The sequence below is a fragment of the Camelus dromedarius genome, chromosome 29 (assembly GCF_036321535.1).
Source record: "Camelus dromedarius isolate mCamDro1 chromosome 29, mCamDro1.pat, whole genome shotgun sequence".
NCBI classification, from domain to species: domain Eukaryota; kingdom Metazoa; phylum Chordata; class Mammalia; order Artiodactyla; family Camelidae; genus Camelus; species Camelus dromedarius.
Window position 1 is genome coordinate 11989976 of NC_087464.1, and position 15126 is coordinate 12005101.

Here is a 15126-nt window from a genome sequence, read left to right on the forward strand (position 1 = left end):
AAGGATTCTGAGTTCCTTAGGAGCTCGCTGTCCAAACGGCCAGGATCTCTGGGGAAGGTGAGCCATGTTCGGGGCGTAGAGGTCGGGGCGATGTTCACTCCCCACATCCCCTGCTGCCTATTCCAGCTCACACCCTGCCTTCCAGGGAGGGGGGTCCTGGCTTGTCCCCACCGTGATCATAGGCTGCCTCATTTCCAACCTTCTCAAGCTTGGATCTCCTAAAGAGGCTGGAAAACAAACCACACCTGGGCTGCTGCTGGGTGGTCGCCTGGAGGGTGGGGGCATGTTTTTAAAAGACATTAGCTGTTTTCAATCCCTTGATAATTCCTATTTTTGCCTCCCTTACTCCACTGCGATTATCTTGCAGCCCCCCAGCAGCAACAAGTATGTCAGACTCAACAAATCCAACAGAGTCCCGTGGATGACTGTGCTTCAGGGGAAGTGAGAACCCCAGGCAGAGAGTGATTTTATGGAGACATTAAGGGTAGAACCTGGAAGCTGGGTGACCATCCTCAGCTCCATAAGCTCCACCCAGAAGAGCAGAATAACTCCTGGACCTTCCAACAGGCATAGAAGCAGCAGAGAGCTGGACGGAAGGGGACCTTGGAGAGGAAGGAAGAGGGTGCTGGTAGATGCCTGAGTTGACACTTACATCAAGGACCAGAGGGCACCCCCATCCCCAAGCCATGGCACCACATAAGTCCCCAGGATTTAAGCAGCCTTACGGGGAGGTGAGTAAATTCTGAACTGATAGAGGAGTTTCCCCTAGCCCTGAGGAGTGATGGCTCAAAGTAGAGATAAACTTGAGTTATAGAAAGATGAGGCAAGTTTTATTAGTTGCACACCAAATTGGGGACTGCGGTTCGCGTCTGCAACACACGTTTTAAGATTTAAAAGCTCTTTGTTCAGGTGGCAGAACTCCGGGCTTGTTTACAGATTAGATGTTGCAGAAGGAGTGAGAGGCGGTCCTGAGTTAGGGAGCAGGGGACATGGACTTTCATGCGCAGGTGCAGAGTGGGGATGGGGAGAAGACACGTGGCAGGGGGTGCTGCTTCTTGGTCCCAGGGAAGAGGGTGAGGAGGCAGGGGCCAATGAGTCAGCATAACACACATTTTCTTGGACCTGGGCTCAGTAGCGAATTTTCATTTTAGAAGCAGGAGATGGTTCTGAGCCTGGGCAGCCAGGCCCTCTTCCTGGGACCACGCTCCAGCTCAGCTCAGCATCTCCCACCTCACACCACTTTTCCACTTTTATAACCGTGTGCATGAAACTCGCTTACATTGGCACCTGCTGAATCAGCCGCTGATAAATAGCTTCTCGATGAAGAACTCTGATGGGTGTGCTCTATGATAGGAGAACCTGAAATGAGTTGAGCTAAGCCTCATGGTGGGTGTTGAAGAAAGAGAAGAAACAAAAAAACAAAAGAAAGAAAGAAAGAAAGAGAGGAAGGAAGGAAGGAAGGAAGGAAGGAAGGAAGGAAGAAAGAAAGAAAGAAAGAAAGAGAGAGAGAAAGGAAGAAAGAAAGAAAAGAAAGAAAGAAAAGAAAGAAAGGAAGAAAAGAACCAAAGAACCTCCATGATTTTTTCAGCAAAGAAAGTCCCTGATCCACCTTTTCAAGAAATCCACAACTTTATTCTTAGGATAAATTCATTTAAAATGTATACTAAAGAGCTAAAGTCATCTTCTTTTAATTTTCTTATACCTTTCACCCCCATCTTGAAAGCATCAGCAGGCATACACCAAACCGACGCAATGCCTTCCGCGACCCCCTTCAAATCAAGCAATAAACAAGGCATGACCGCCTCGCACCCGCCGTGTGCCTCCTGCAAAAGAAAGGCTGCTTCTGGCTGAAGGGTTCTAATAACTCTCTCTTCCGGAAATGATTCAGATATGGGCCCCCTTGAAGTCCACCTTCTGTGATCACCTAGGGGGTATAGTCGGCCTAATGCATGCAATTATGAGAATGGTTCTTATTAACAATAAGCCCAGTAGCTTTCCATAGTAACCCTGATTCCTAGCAAGAAACTGGGAAACGTGTTCATGACTCTGGGTCTGCCAGGACCCTTACAGTTAGAAGGTGAAAAATGGGTCTAAATCCTTGGATTTCCAGTGGTGATGCTTAGAACCTTTAAATTCTTCAGAATCTTCAGAGTTTGTCCTTCAGAGGAAAAGGAAGCCACAAGTCTTCTTAAGATGATTTCATTTGGGAGAAAAACAGCCTATGTTGCTGAAATAGGTTTGAAAAGCATGTGACCAGGGCGGCCAAGGACGGACTGTAAAGCCCAACGTCTTCCCTCGAAAGCAAAGATGTCAGTGTGGGGTTTTTGATGAACTTTGGCCTTGACTGGGGGCGGGGGGAGGGGGTCTTTATCTGAGTCATACGATACAGTGTTGAGGAAGCCAGTCCCATCCAGGTGGCCATGATGCCATCGAGGTTTCGTTCTTTGACTGCTTTGACTGCGGGTCATGGCTAGAGAGGGGTGGCTTTTCTTGTCAGCCCTAATTTGAGTTAACTAGTACGAGTGCTAGGCTGGGCTGTCCCAGTTGAAAGATGTAGCAGCTGTGGGGGGATGTTCATAGGAGCAGCCGCATCGCCTTTTCCTGTTCAGTCTCAGCGCAGCCTTTGGGGCAGGAACATTGGTGTTCTTGCTCTGCCATTTGCTATCTCTTTGACCTTGGCAACTTACTCTTTAAGCTTCAGCCTCTTCATCTGAAAAGTGCAGAGAATGGAGCCTACCTTATGAAGTTATTGTGAGAATGGAATCAGATACTTCACATCTAATGTGTAGCGTGATGCCTGGCCCAGAGCAGGATCTCACTGCATTATCTCCATTATCATGGTTATCCCAAGAGTGGATGGCTTATAGTGCAGTGACAGAGAAATGCTGGGGCTGCACGGGAGCCCTGTGAGACATTCCAGTGGGATGTGTGGCATGGAAGCACGGTGCAATCATTCAGGGATGAACTCCAAGTTCTCTCCTGCTGCGTTCAGGAAGGGCTGGGTCTCCTGCTCACTATGCCCAGTGGTCCTTGGAGCTTTACTGGAAGGGCATGAACAACATGGCTCCGTTAGGCAGCTTTTACATCTTCTGGGATTCTTCCTCCCACACTGGTCTTGGGAAGCTGAAGTTGGTTCAACTGTGTCCAATGCTATGAACTCCATGAAATTCAGCCCATTACAGAAGCCAAGATGCTTAGTGGATTTCCTGGGGGGGTGGGAATGGTACAAAATAACTTAACAGAGAATGGCTTGGAAGAAGGAAAAAAGGCATTTTGTTCCTTCTAGGAGAATGTTGAACACTCAGTCCAAACACCCCCGTAACTAATTTGTTTCTTTACACCAAGCAGACATCTTTTAAATTAAGTGGAATACAAATGAGTCTTGTTTTGTGCCATTAATTTCAATGGTTTTACACAATATTTGAGTCACTGGCTTTTCTTCTCCTTTGGAGGCAGACCAAATTAGGCTGAATCTACTTGCATTAAAAGCCATTCATGGGACCCAGCCAGCCCCATCTTACAGATGGAGCACCATATGTTTTGGCTCACCCCCCACCCCACCCCCATATGGAGCCATAACACGCAATCCAAGAATAGGATGCACCATTGCTCTACATCTGCATTTCTGGTTCACCTCTAACCTACATGCACTTTCCATTCGGGACAGAGGTAGGCAAGTGCATCTGGAAAAGATTCAGAAAGATGTGGAGAGTCTGAAGGGATGATTTTTGATTTCTTCGGTCCCTTCTAGACTCAAGACCTCAAATGCAATCAGCTCCGAGAGCTTACTGCATCCATAATACGGCACTTGGAAGTATTCCATTTTCACTTTTCCAGGAATATGTTAGGCCTTTTAACTTGAAAGCATAACATTGGCTTTTTGTTAAGGCCAGGAGGCTCTAGAAATAATAGATTTAGTGTTTTGGCCCAATCAAAAGCATTTGATCTTAATTTGCTGCTTCTTGAGGGGAATCTCAGACTGGAAAAACAAAGAACTGTGGCTCAGAAGAGACTGATAAGCAAGGCATCTGAATCATATCTACAACTAGAATAAGCTGACTGTTTGAAGAGACTTGATGGGAGGAATAGACCAAAGGGAGATAAGAGGAGAAACACCCATCTTCCCGTTTATTCAAGGTGGAGTGCTTGAAAGAATATGGAACAGGGAAGTCTGCTCTTTTCCCTGCTGTTGACCTTGAGCGAGTGCTAGGACAATGTTCCTCACCTGTGCAGTAAGGGGATCAGGTAGAACCGGTAAATGGATTTCATCTTTCGTGCCATCGTGCGCTGACGGGTGCCGGCTGAGGCTGGGATTTGTGGGAGGCGTGGTGAGATGAATTCTGTGTTTGCCATGAGCCCAGGATCCGAGAGGGAGCATGCTGATCGCTTACCTGGTTCTGCTCCAGATGTCTCCAAGGTCCCTTCCAGCAATAACATTTTGTAACTATGATTCAGTTTGTTCAACAGTTGACCTTTAAAGCCTGGGCACCATTTGGAAACCGCTTAGTGACTGAAGAAGGGCACTTCAGCATCCAAATCATTCTCTAACACCAGGAGTGCCTCTGTGCAAACTCCTGTTTCCATCCGCCTGTTGCCGTGCAGTTTTACTTCCTAGCTAGGGAACCGTTCTAGCCACAGACCATTTGATGTCATGGAAACACAGATGCAGCTAATCTGGAATTCTGATGTTAATAAGATTGTGAGCCAGAAGCAAGAGGCAGATAGTGGAATTTCATCTTGTTTCAGATTGCTAAAGTATGGCCTGCATCTTCTTACAGTTCTTTAAGTTTCAATCAGCCATAATCATGGCTCTTGAGATACCAGATGTCTGTTTTCTGGGTCCTTAGGGACAGAGTTCTACAAATCTAGGTCTCTGACATTGCCTGAACCTATAGGATGGGCTTTCAAGCAACCTGCCTGAACCGTTACCTGTAACAGCATATTGAAACAACGTATCTCTCTTCTAGCTGAGATGCCAAAGGCCAAGAGCAAAACAAAAGCAGTCAAGCACACACCCTCAATTCCAAAGCCAGGAGCTAGACATCTATGCATGGCTTACAAAGGGGGTGACCTCGAACCAGTGTCCTGACCCCTCAGTCCATCATCCATCTCAAGGGTATAAAATAATTGAAACTAGAAATTGGAAAGTGAGGATATTTTGGGGGAGAATTGTTGGTATGCAGTGTAATCCACCCATACCCCAATCCACATCCTGTAGGGGCGAGGAGCCATCTGGAGGACCACCTAGAAAGCTGTTCTTCCCTGGAATTGGAGGACTCAGTGCTCTATGTCCTGACATATGTCTGAGTTAGAAATTAAGGCACCAGGGCCAGCAGAACCAGGGCTGCTGAGTGGCAGTGTTGTGAACTTCCCATGAGTTAAATGGATGTGAGATATGACCTAGAGATTCCTGGAAAGAGACTTTGACCAAGAGATGCAGTTGGAAGGGTGATGGACCAGATGCCTGATAATCCTTGAGTGCTCACATTTCACTACTGTATACCAAAATGGTGTTTGAAAACTCTGTGTGTGTGTGGTGGGGGGGCATTGTATTAGTCAGGAGAGACTAGATTTGTGTTTTGAAACAATCTCCAGTTCTCAGTGGCTGAGCACAATAAAGGTTAATTTTGCACACAACTTACTCAGGGAAGGTTGCTATGGAATTCTAGTCCTCATTCAGGGACCCAGATTGATGGAGGTTCCATCATTCTGGAGTTGTTTCATCTGGATCCTGCAGTCTCTTTGTGCACCTCGTAGGGAAATAGACAGCCAGATGGTCATGTACTGGTTCCTCTGTTTTATTCCAGAAGTTCTATGCCACTTCTGCCTACAGTCAACTGGCCAGATCTACTTACAGTCAGGTCCCGTCTAACTGAGAATGGGTGGGGAAGTGTGGTGAGCAGATGGAATGCTTGTTGGCCATTTCTGCCTTTGCCACAGTCTTTTTGAGGTGAGCTTCAGTGCACAGTGATCTGGCTGTCCTCTTGTATCCTTTTCTTTCTCGGGCAGAAGAAAAAGTGCAGCCCAGTTCAGTGACTTATGGGGCTGCCATTGACTTCCTCCTCAACTCCTCTTCTCTGTCCAGTTTGACTCCCAATAGAGGGTGTCAGGAGACGTCCATCGTCCTGGAAAAAGATCAGGAGAAAGCTGAGCTCCACCTGAACAGTCTATGCCGTTGACAGCAATCCTGAGAGACTCTGTAGTATTTCCCGAAAGACTGGACTGGAGACTAGCAGACTTTCAGAGGCCATCACAGACCTTCTGAAGAGGCACCTTGGAAATTGCAGTGGACTTCAACTTACTTGCTGGGATACCTCCGTGTATCAGCTTGAAAGTTAATAACGTCAAGTTGAAAGCGGGCAAACCCCAGACAACTAGGGATCAGTTGAAGCTGGTAGGGGAGACACGGACAGCCAGCATCAGGACCATCTGGGGGCAGAACACCACTGCAGAGGGGGAGACAAACCTGTATGGAAATGTTATGAAACAAGGACACCTCACCTGGCTGCCCCTGGAGTGGGAGAAATTTGTTCCTGGCAAGTTTCTGGAGATGCATGGCAGGAAGAGAGGATGGGAAGTAATAGAATCTGGGTGAGAAGTGAGATTTTAAAATTATTTATCTTTCCCTGCCACTGGACAAGGAATTCTTGACAGCAGAATGATCTCAAGCAGAATAAAACGAACAGAGAAAAATGTAACCTGAATGGAGAAAAAAAAATCTTTCTAATACTGACGCACACGAGCCTGTTCGTGGAGAAGAGGTAATTGAAATAAAGAAATTTACTCCATAATAGACAGAGGTGCACCCACATAACCTGTGGTGGGACGAAGAAACCCATAATTGTGATGAAATGATATCTCTTTAATGTTTTACTGGACAAACCTCCTGACCCTTTTAAAATAAATGTCATCGGCACCCCATTCAAATAGCCCTTTTAGAGTTGGCTAAATTATAAGATTTGTCTTCCTCTTATTTGAGGAGAAGCATGACCTCCCTCCTCTCATACAGACCGCAAGGCACTTCTCAGAGACGATCTCAGGCTGTCCCTTGTCACAGCAGAAAGCCTGAGATTTCAATGCACTCAGCGGTGGAGATGTGGTTGACAATCTGTTTCTACTTGTGAGAATTCACTTCACCCTCTTCTTCCATGCAGCTTTTCAGTAAAGACAAAGCCTTGTTTTAAACTCTGAGTCTCTTTTCTTATTTCCACAGCAAAAATCAGTCCATATAAGGGAGCAAATATGAAAAGAGACTTCATCAATTAGCAGGGATGTGTCTCTCCCAGGATCTGTTCATGGCTCCCCATACCAGATTGGGGTTGGGAGAAGCGTTTTCAATATTCTGTATTATTCAGATGGCTCCTCTGATCTGAGCTTCCATTTTCCTCTAAGGCTTGAGTACATTTCCCTCCAATGGTGGCTGGAGGTGGATTGTCTAAGGGGTGAGGTCGAGGAAACTCCAATTGCTGTGCAGAGAGGGAGGCAGAGATTCAAGGAAGGAATTCTCCACCCAGGTTAAAGCACAGCTCTGCCACTTACTAGCCCTCTGACAAGCTCTGAGCCTTGGTTCCCTTCTCCATAAAAACAGGGATGGATAATCCTGACCTTAGCGAGCTGATGGAGGAGGGGGACGGTCTAGGCAAAGGACCCAGCGCTGTCCAGTGCGGGGGCTGACAAGTGCCAGACACTCAGTAAATGGACCACTCTAAGACTACTTGACGCAGGGACACCAAGTCATCTGGGAAAACGTGCCTCTTCTGGAATGCAATGGGGAGGCAATTGAGGGGTGCTGACACTAAATTAGGGGTGCTGACTGGTATGCAACACCCACATCTGTCTGCTCCATGACTGACCATTCCTGCAGCTCTCCCATAGAGGGAGGCAGAGAAACCTGCCTACTTTGTTCCGGTATGGAAACCGAGGCCAGGGGAACCCATCTGGTGAGTAGCCAGAGAGAAGCGCTTTTGGGAAACTGGGATCACTCATTCATTCATTCATTCATTCATTCAACAGGCATTCTTTCAGTATTGGGCACCTACTCTTGGCCGGGGCTCCCAATCACTGCAAAGACAGGCAAGGAGGTGGGCTGAGCTGGGGTGGGGGAGCTGAGAACTCACTGTGCACTAGTCCTTGCCCGCTTGGCCTGGGAGAGCGCCTGGAGAAGAAGGCAGTGAGTCGCCTGCATCCATCACCTGCCCTCTGGGGCTGAAAGACTCAAGGTGTCTCATCAGGTTCAATCCCAAGGGCGTCTGAGCCGGGAGGTCTCCTCTTCTCAGTTTACTGTTGAGGAAACAGACGGGGGATGAATTGGCTGGACCCACCCCGCGCTGCGGGCAGTTGCTGTGGAAGAGGGGTTAGGGCTGGGTGGTCTGAAGTCCCCCAGTCTCACCAAAGCAGCAAAGGAGCATGGCTGGAGGCCACCTCTCTGCTGTAACCCAGCCTGGTATGAATTCCTAATTTCGAGGCAGGCTGTTGGAGCAAGAGTCCCGGCCAGGACAGCTGGTGACATCCGGCAGAGTCCACGGAAGAGCCCCAGGGCCATTCCCCCCCTGTGTCTGTGGCCTTCTTGCTCGTCGCCTGTGCCTCTCTGTCCTCTGCTTCATTGCTCTACTTCGCAATGATATGCCCAGAAACCAATAAGGGACATCAGTTTTCTTTTCTTAAACTCATTTTAGGGCACAGCCAAGAATTTGGCTTCGCATTTCCAGCCTGGGCTCTGCCAGAAGGCGATTCCACGTTTTCTAGTGGTTTCATGCTTTGGCCGCCTACCCCATCTCTTCCCCAGACACCAGGCCAGGCGGCCCAGCACGTGTAGGGGAAATGTTGAGTCCCAGCTTCGCCGCCAAGTTCAAAAGGCAGCGGCTATGTCTACAGGGCCCGAGGCTGGGCAGCCAGCGCCTGTCACTGTCACTGCTCTAATGAGCATTTCCACCCGGTGGACCTGGGAGTGACAGCTGGGGTGGGCAGGGGCTGGCGGCCGGGACTGGTGCAGGAACAGCACTCACCATCAAGGCTAACGCAGCCCCCGAGGCACTGAAGGATGCTGGTCAAGGTGAAGCTTAGGGGCTTCCTGAACCCCTTGGGAACCTGAGGACTTGGGTTTGAATCCCATTTCCACCACTTCCTAGCTTTCTGACCTTGGGCAAGTTAACCAACCTCTTTGTCTCAGTCTCCTGATCTGTGAAGTGGGAATAATAATAGCCTTCACGGGAAAGGGGTGGCTGTGAGAGTCAGATGACCTGGTCCATGTAAAGCATTTAGCCATCCCTGTTGCTCTTCAGGAGGCCCTGGTGTTCTTTCCATTATTTGGGACTCCTCGCAGCTTTTTCCAAGTCCCTGGGGGGCGGGGTTCGGGTGCCAGTGGGTTTAAAAGCCTCCCAGTGATTCCAATATGTAGCTGAGCTGGACGAGGTCTTTGGGGTGGAGCCGGGGATGGGCTTGCCATGTGAGGCAAAAGTCATGAAGTTCTCTGAGGAGGTGGAAGGGGACTGGAAACACTCATCCAGCTGCTCAGCTAAAGGGGTAAAATGCTATCCATCTACCAGGGGCTGCAGGGGACAAAGTGTCACCATGCATGTCGACGCCTCCTGAGAGAGCCAGGAAAGCAGTCACATTGCAGCCTGTGGCCAGCACCCCAAGAAGAGACATTAACCATTACCCTGGAGGTGGCCGCTTCCACCCCTCAGGGCACAGGACACTGTAGTGGAACAGAGTCCCCAGTGGACATTCTAGAAGGGCGAGCAGAGAATAAACAAGGGAGTGAATAGGTCAGTGTTTCCTAATCTTGGCTGTGTCCTAGAATGAGTTTAAGAAAAAAAAACTGATGTCCCTTATTGGTTTCTGGGCATATCGATTAAACTTGTCCCGGGGTGGTCCGAGCACTGGGATCTTTCATGAATTTTCTCAGGGCTGAGAGTTACAAAATAAGTGAGCTAACTCAGATCGCTTACAAAGAGCACCTAGCTGGACAATGTGATGTGTAGAGTGACTGGCGGAGGGAGACCATGGACCGAATCACCAGGAGGTGACATTCAATTTAAGACTTGAAAGTTGAGGAGGAAGCAGCTTGCAGGGAGCCAGAGAAGAAGCTTTCCAGGCAGAGGGGTCAGCCTGTGCAAAGGTCCTGAGGCTGGAATGAATCTAGAAAGTTCTAGGAGAAGCAAAAAGGCCTGTGTGGCTGGAACGTAGTGAAGCCAGAGGGGAGGAGGGTTCAAAACCTTGGAAGCCATGGTAAGATGCTTCCAACATTTTTCCAGGGGTGAAGGAAAGCTGCTGACAGGTTTAAGCAGGACAATTCGATGAGCAGAATTCTGACACTCACAGCTGCATTTCATTTGCTCCCACTTCCGCCTGCAGGGCTTCTCTTTCCCCCATCCTTTATTTGCATTTTCACAGGAAGTCCAGGACGGAGGTAGGGCGGTGTTTTCCCCATCTTATAGCTGAGAAAGCACTGGTGACAAGTGTCTTGTCCGTGCCCCCCGGCTCTCGAGTGGCCGGCTTTTGCATCATCGGGTCCCCATCCCAGAGCTCTGGCCGAGAGGTACCCATGGGCAGGAGAGTCGGCCACCGCTGTTACTGCACTGTGTTGCACGCGCTCCAACCCTGGCCGTTGGAAAAGCACAATCTTGGCTTTCCTTGAGCAAAACAGCTCCTCCCAGAGTGCTCTTCTTCACAAAAGCCAACTTCCATTAGGTGCTGAGCCGGCCATCCCTTCCCAGACTCCGTACAGAAGCTTCGCCGTGACAACCTCCTTCTAGAAAATGAAGGCGCTTTGGACTAAATCGAAGGGGTGTTTTGCGGAGCCAGCCCCACCCTGACTCACCTCAGTGTTTGGCCCTGGAGTCTGCACTCCTTGTGGGGCTGGGCCTGCCCTGCTGGCGTCCATGTGGGCCAGTCTCCCCACCGCCTGGCTGTCAGCTCTTCATAGTCTGTTACTTCTCCAATGACCGGCTGCTGACCACTGGGGCCAGGCCCGTTTTAGAGAAGCCTCCTTACTATGTGAACATGTTGTCACAGCTGGAGCATTTGCGGTTTCTTGATATAGTTCTTGGAACCCCTTGGGAACCCCACTTCCCACCCCAGGTTCTAACGGGAGGTGGGATGGCTGAGGAAGTGGTGGGGCCTTCAGTGTCTTGCTGGGCGGTTCTGTTGGGCTTTGGCTACAGACAGCTGGGGTGATTCTAGACACGCTGGGTGACCTGGAGAGCTCCATGCACTGTATGTGGAAACTGGCCCCACCCTCTGGACCACTAAGGATGGAAATAAAACTCCTAGCCTCATCTTGAAGCCCGAAGTTGACAAAAACATTGCTTCTGGACAATAACCATGGAAACCTCCCAATGCTGTGAATGGTCCACCACCAAAACAGCCCCCTGTTCTACGGCATAGAGTCCCCCACTTCCTCCTTCCCTCTTGTCACCTCACTACATTGCCCCAGGGCAGGGCTCAGGTCCCCAAGAAGAGCTGCAACTTGACTCTTCAGGCTCACCCTGCTCCTGGCAGGTGCCAAAGGAAAGAACCCTGGAGAGGGGAAACAAAAGGACAAGGATGAAGACGGGACGTGATGATGACAGCCAGCAGTGCTGCTGAGAGACAGGCGGGCTAGGGCAGGCTGTCAGTGTCATTGGGATGCTATTAAGGGCGTTCAGGAGACAGCACGCGTGTCTGGAGTCCCATCTGACTGGCATCATTCATTCCTGTTCCTGTTCTGTTCAGTCTGGAAGGGAAGCCTTAATTAGGCATGAAGAGATTTATCAAACAGCAGCCCCTTGGAGCCGGTAGTCTCTTTGCCATCTGGACGGATGGTTTCCACCCGTGACAACAGCAGCAGGAATGATTTATAAGGTCCCACAGCTCCACCCCCTGGGCCCCGTAAAACCTGAATGGCTTTTGTCCTCTCCAAAAAGGAGTGAGATTTTGCCTGTGTTGATGGGCACACAAGTGGGGGTTCGCACTGGGGTTCCTCTGACTCTGTGAAGATGATGCCCAGACCTGTGGCAGCCAGGGCAGTGCTTAGGGTCAGCTTTCAGTTTACAGTGACCCAGCCACAAGGATAAGCAAAAAAGCCCTGGAGTGGGGACAAGAAAACCTGGATGCAAATTCTGGCTTCATGTGGGGTTTCTTTTCTTTTCTTTTTTTTTTTTTTTTTTTGCCTCAATTTTATGACCTATATATTGCAGATAATGATTCTCTGTCTTCCCAACTCACCTGAGTTTTTGAAAGCTCTTGTGACATTACAGATGCAAAATGACTTCCTTCATTATACAACCCTCAACAGGCATTAAGGATTTAATCCAACAAACATTTATTGAGCAACTGCTGTGTGCTATGCACCACCCCTGGTGCTGTGATGGACACAGATGAATAAAACACGGTCCCTGCCCTTGGCGAGCTTACAATCTAAGGACGGTCATAGGACAAGTGCACAATTACTATAATACAAGGCAGAATATGGTAAGTGCCGTGAGAAAGGTACAAATAAAGTGCTACGGTGGTTCCGCGGAGGGAGAGAGCCCAGTGGTTGGTCAGTCAGGGAGGGCTTCATGAAAGATGTGGTTTCTGTGTGGGCCTCAAAGGAAACAGAAGAGAGCATCCCAGGAGATGAGAACAGCAAGACCAAAGGCACGGAGACAGGAAAACCAGGCACCCCTTCCAGCAATGACGATGACTCTCGATGGACCAGTGCAGGGTGTAAAGGAAGAATGGGGCCTTAATGGACAGTCTGTAGTAACAGATGAAGACCTGCACAGTATTTTAAACGTTTGTGAATAGCTGGAGATAAAAAAAATCTCTATGAATGTGCAGGATGGACTGGAGACTATGCAAGCTTGCCCAGAGGCAATCCGGGAGAGAAGACTGCTCCTGAAATTGCCCGAGTGACCGGAAGGCAAGGGTAGTTAGTGCTCATGGGATGGAGTAGCAAGGAAATTCGTGCAGGAGGGACGAAGGTGACTTTAGGGTCTCAGAATGGGGAGGTTGAGAGGATCGCGGGTCTTCTAGCAGGAAAAGGAGGGATTGTGGAGGAAGGGGAGGCAGAGATAATACGCTTGGCTTCACAGGTGTTGAGTGCTGCCGGGGAGCAGACAGGGTGAATGACCAAGGAGCAGCGCGCCATCCCAGCCTGGGATGCGGGGGAGGGGCTGGGCTGCAGGAAGAAGAGGGTGGAGCCAAAGGAAGGTGGGCGGTGGCTGACGGAGCACGTAGGGATGAAAGAGGGCCAGGAGAGGGGGCCAAGGTGGGGAGGGTCTAAAAGTGGGGCTAGGAGGAGAGAGGGAACTCATGGTGGGATCTACCTCGGCTAGTTTTTAGATTAATGTAAGGGTGTCAATAAATAAATCATAAATATATAAATAAATAAATATATAAATAAACAATGAAAAGGTATTGAGAAAGGATGAGAAAAACCTTGCGAGTGTGGCCTCCTGGGCACCGAGGGGACAGGGAGTGTCCGGGAGGAGTCTGTGTAGAGCCAAGTGGTGCAGAGAGCTTGGTGATGACAAGGGGGCTTTCGATGTGACGGCTGAGTCGCTGGTCCCAGGAGCTTGGAGGTTGAGCAGAGGGGCAGGGCCAGCACCAGGGAGCCCCTCCCAGGCCTGACGGGGAAAGGACGAGGCCGCAGGAGCCAGGACGGGTGGAGTGAGTGCCTGTTGGTGGAAAGAGAGGACAGAGGCGGCAGAGGGGTGGTTGAGGACTGGTGAGAGGCTGGATGCTCTTTCCGCAGAAATGGGAGGAAGTGAAGGGAGCAGGGCACGATCAGGAGATTTCAGATGGCTCCAGCTCTTCAGTGAAGGAGGAGGCTGACAGCGGGGGTCATTTGCAGGCTTGAAGCCAATGGAGAGAGTCTGAGGGGCTTCAGGATGGGCCACTGATGGTCAACAGGAGGCTGACTGTCATTACAAGGCAGTGAGTGGGTCAGGGTCCTGGGGACCAGGTACAGGCTGGGACCCCTCGGGGCCGCCCCAGGCTAGCTGGGCTGCACCAGCGCTGGCAGTGGAACCTTGGTCCAATTGAGCTTGACTAGGAGGAAAGGTCAGGCTGCCTCCTGCCTGTGCATGCCCAGAGGGAGAAAGGCGAAGAGTGAGGGGAAACTGAGGCCCTGGGGCTCCCGCCATCACTCGGTCAAAGTGTTTTGGCAGCACAGGGCCTGCAGGCTGGGGATGGTGACGTGTGGATGGTCCTGGGTCTCCAGCCATTCCCTGGAGAGAACCCAGGGGCAGGCAGTCAGAGCTCTTTCCCCTTCAGCTCCATCAGTTTCAGGGTAAGGAAGCAAGATCAAGAAGACACAGAGAGAAAACCGTGTTTTCCAAAGACCTCTGGCTCGTTGACTCTCCTGCAGGAGGGGCACTGGTGGGTATGGGGAGGGCAGGGCCAACTCCAGGACCCAACACCGGGCTCTTCTCTGCACTCGCTGGAACCTTCTGGAACCCAAGGCCTTGGCTAATCCACGGAGGCCCCGCTGGCAGTTCTGCCTGTTCCCCAGGGCACTGCAAGCTTCAGAAATTAAATGTCTTCCAGGGCCTTGGAGAGCCTCACGGTGAAAGGCCCTGGAGAAGTGTAAAATATGATACTAATTATTTCCACTTCTCGTGAGAAGTCTGAACTCTTCTGTTCCCACAGAGGCTGTTAGGGCTGGGTTTTTTTTTTTTTTAATATTCATTTTATAATGCAAATCTCAAATCTCAGTCTTCAAGCTTCAACAAGAAGAACAACAAGGGAAGAAACACAGAGACGTGTAGTTGTGATAGGGTTTGGATCTGGAGCGGCCGCATGTGGGGTTAATGGTTCTGAGCATCCTTCCACCGCCGCCACTGGGCTTCCCATCCGGCATCAATTTAGAGCAAATATCCTACTCTGAATTTGCCACCAATTATGTCCGGTTTCATATGCTTGGGAGCAGTTCTTGATTACTTTTCTTAACTCCCTTCACCTTCAAGATAATGGTTTTTTACTTATCTTTCAAATATACTTTAAAACACTGTTATTTTATCAGGCGAGGGGATAAATCCAACACGTCAGGCTGGCTAATGCTTGTCTATATGTGACCCGTGATTCCAGCCCCTAAATTACTGGCATCGAGCCCAGGTTTCCCTGGGGAGATTATGTCCAGTATTTGGATACTGCATTTGG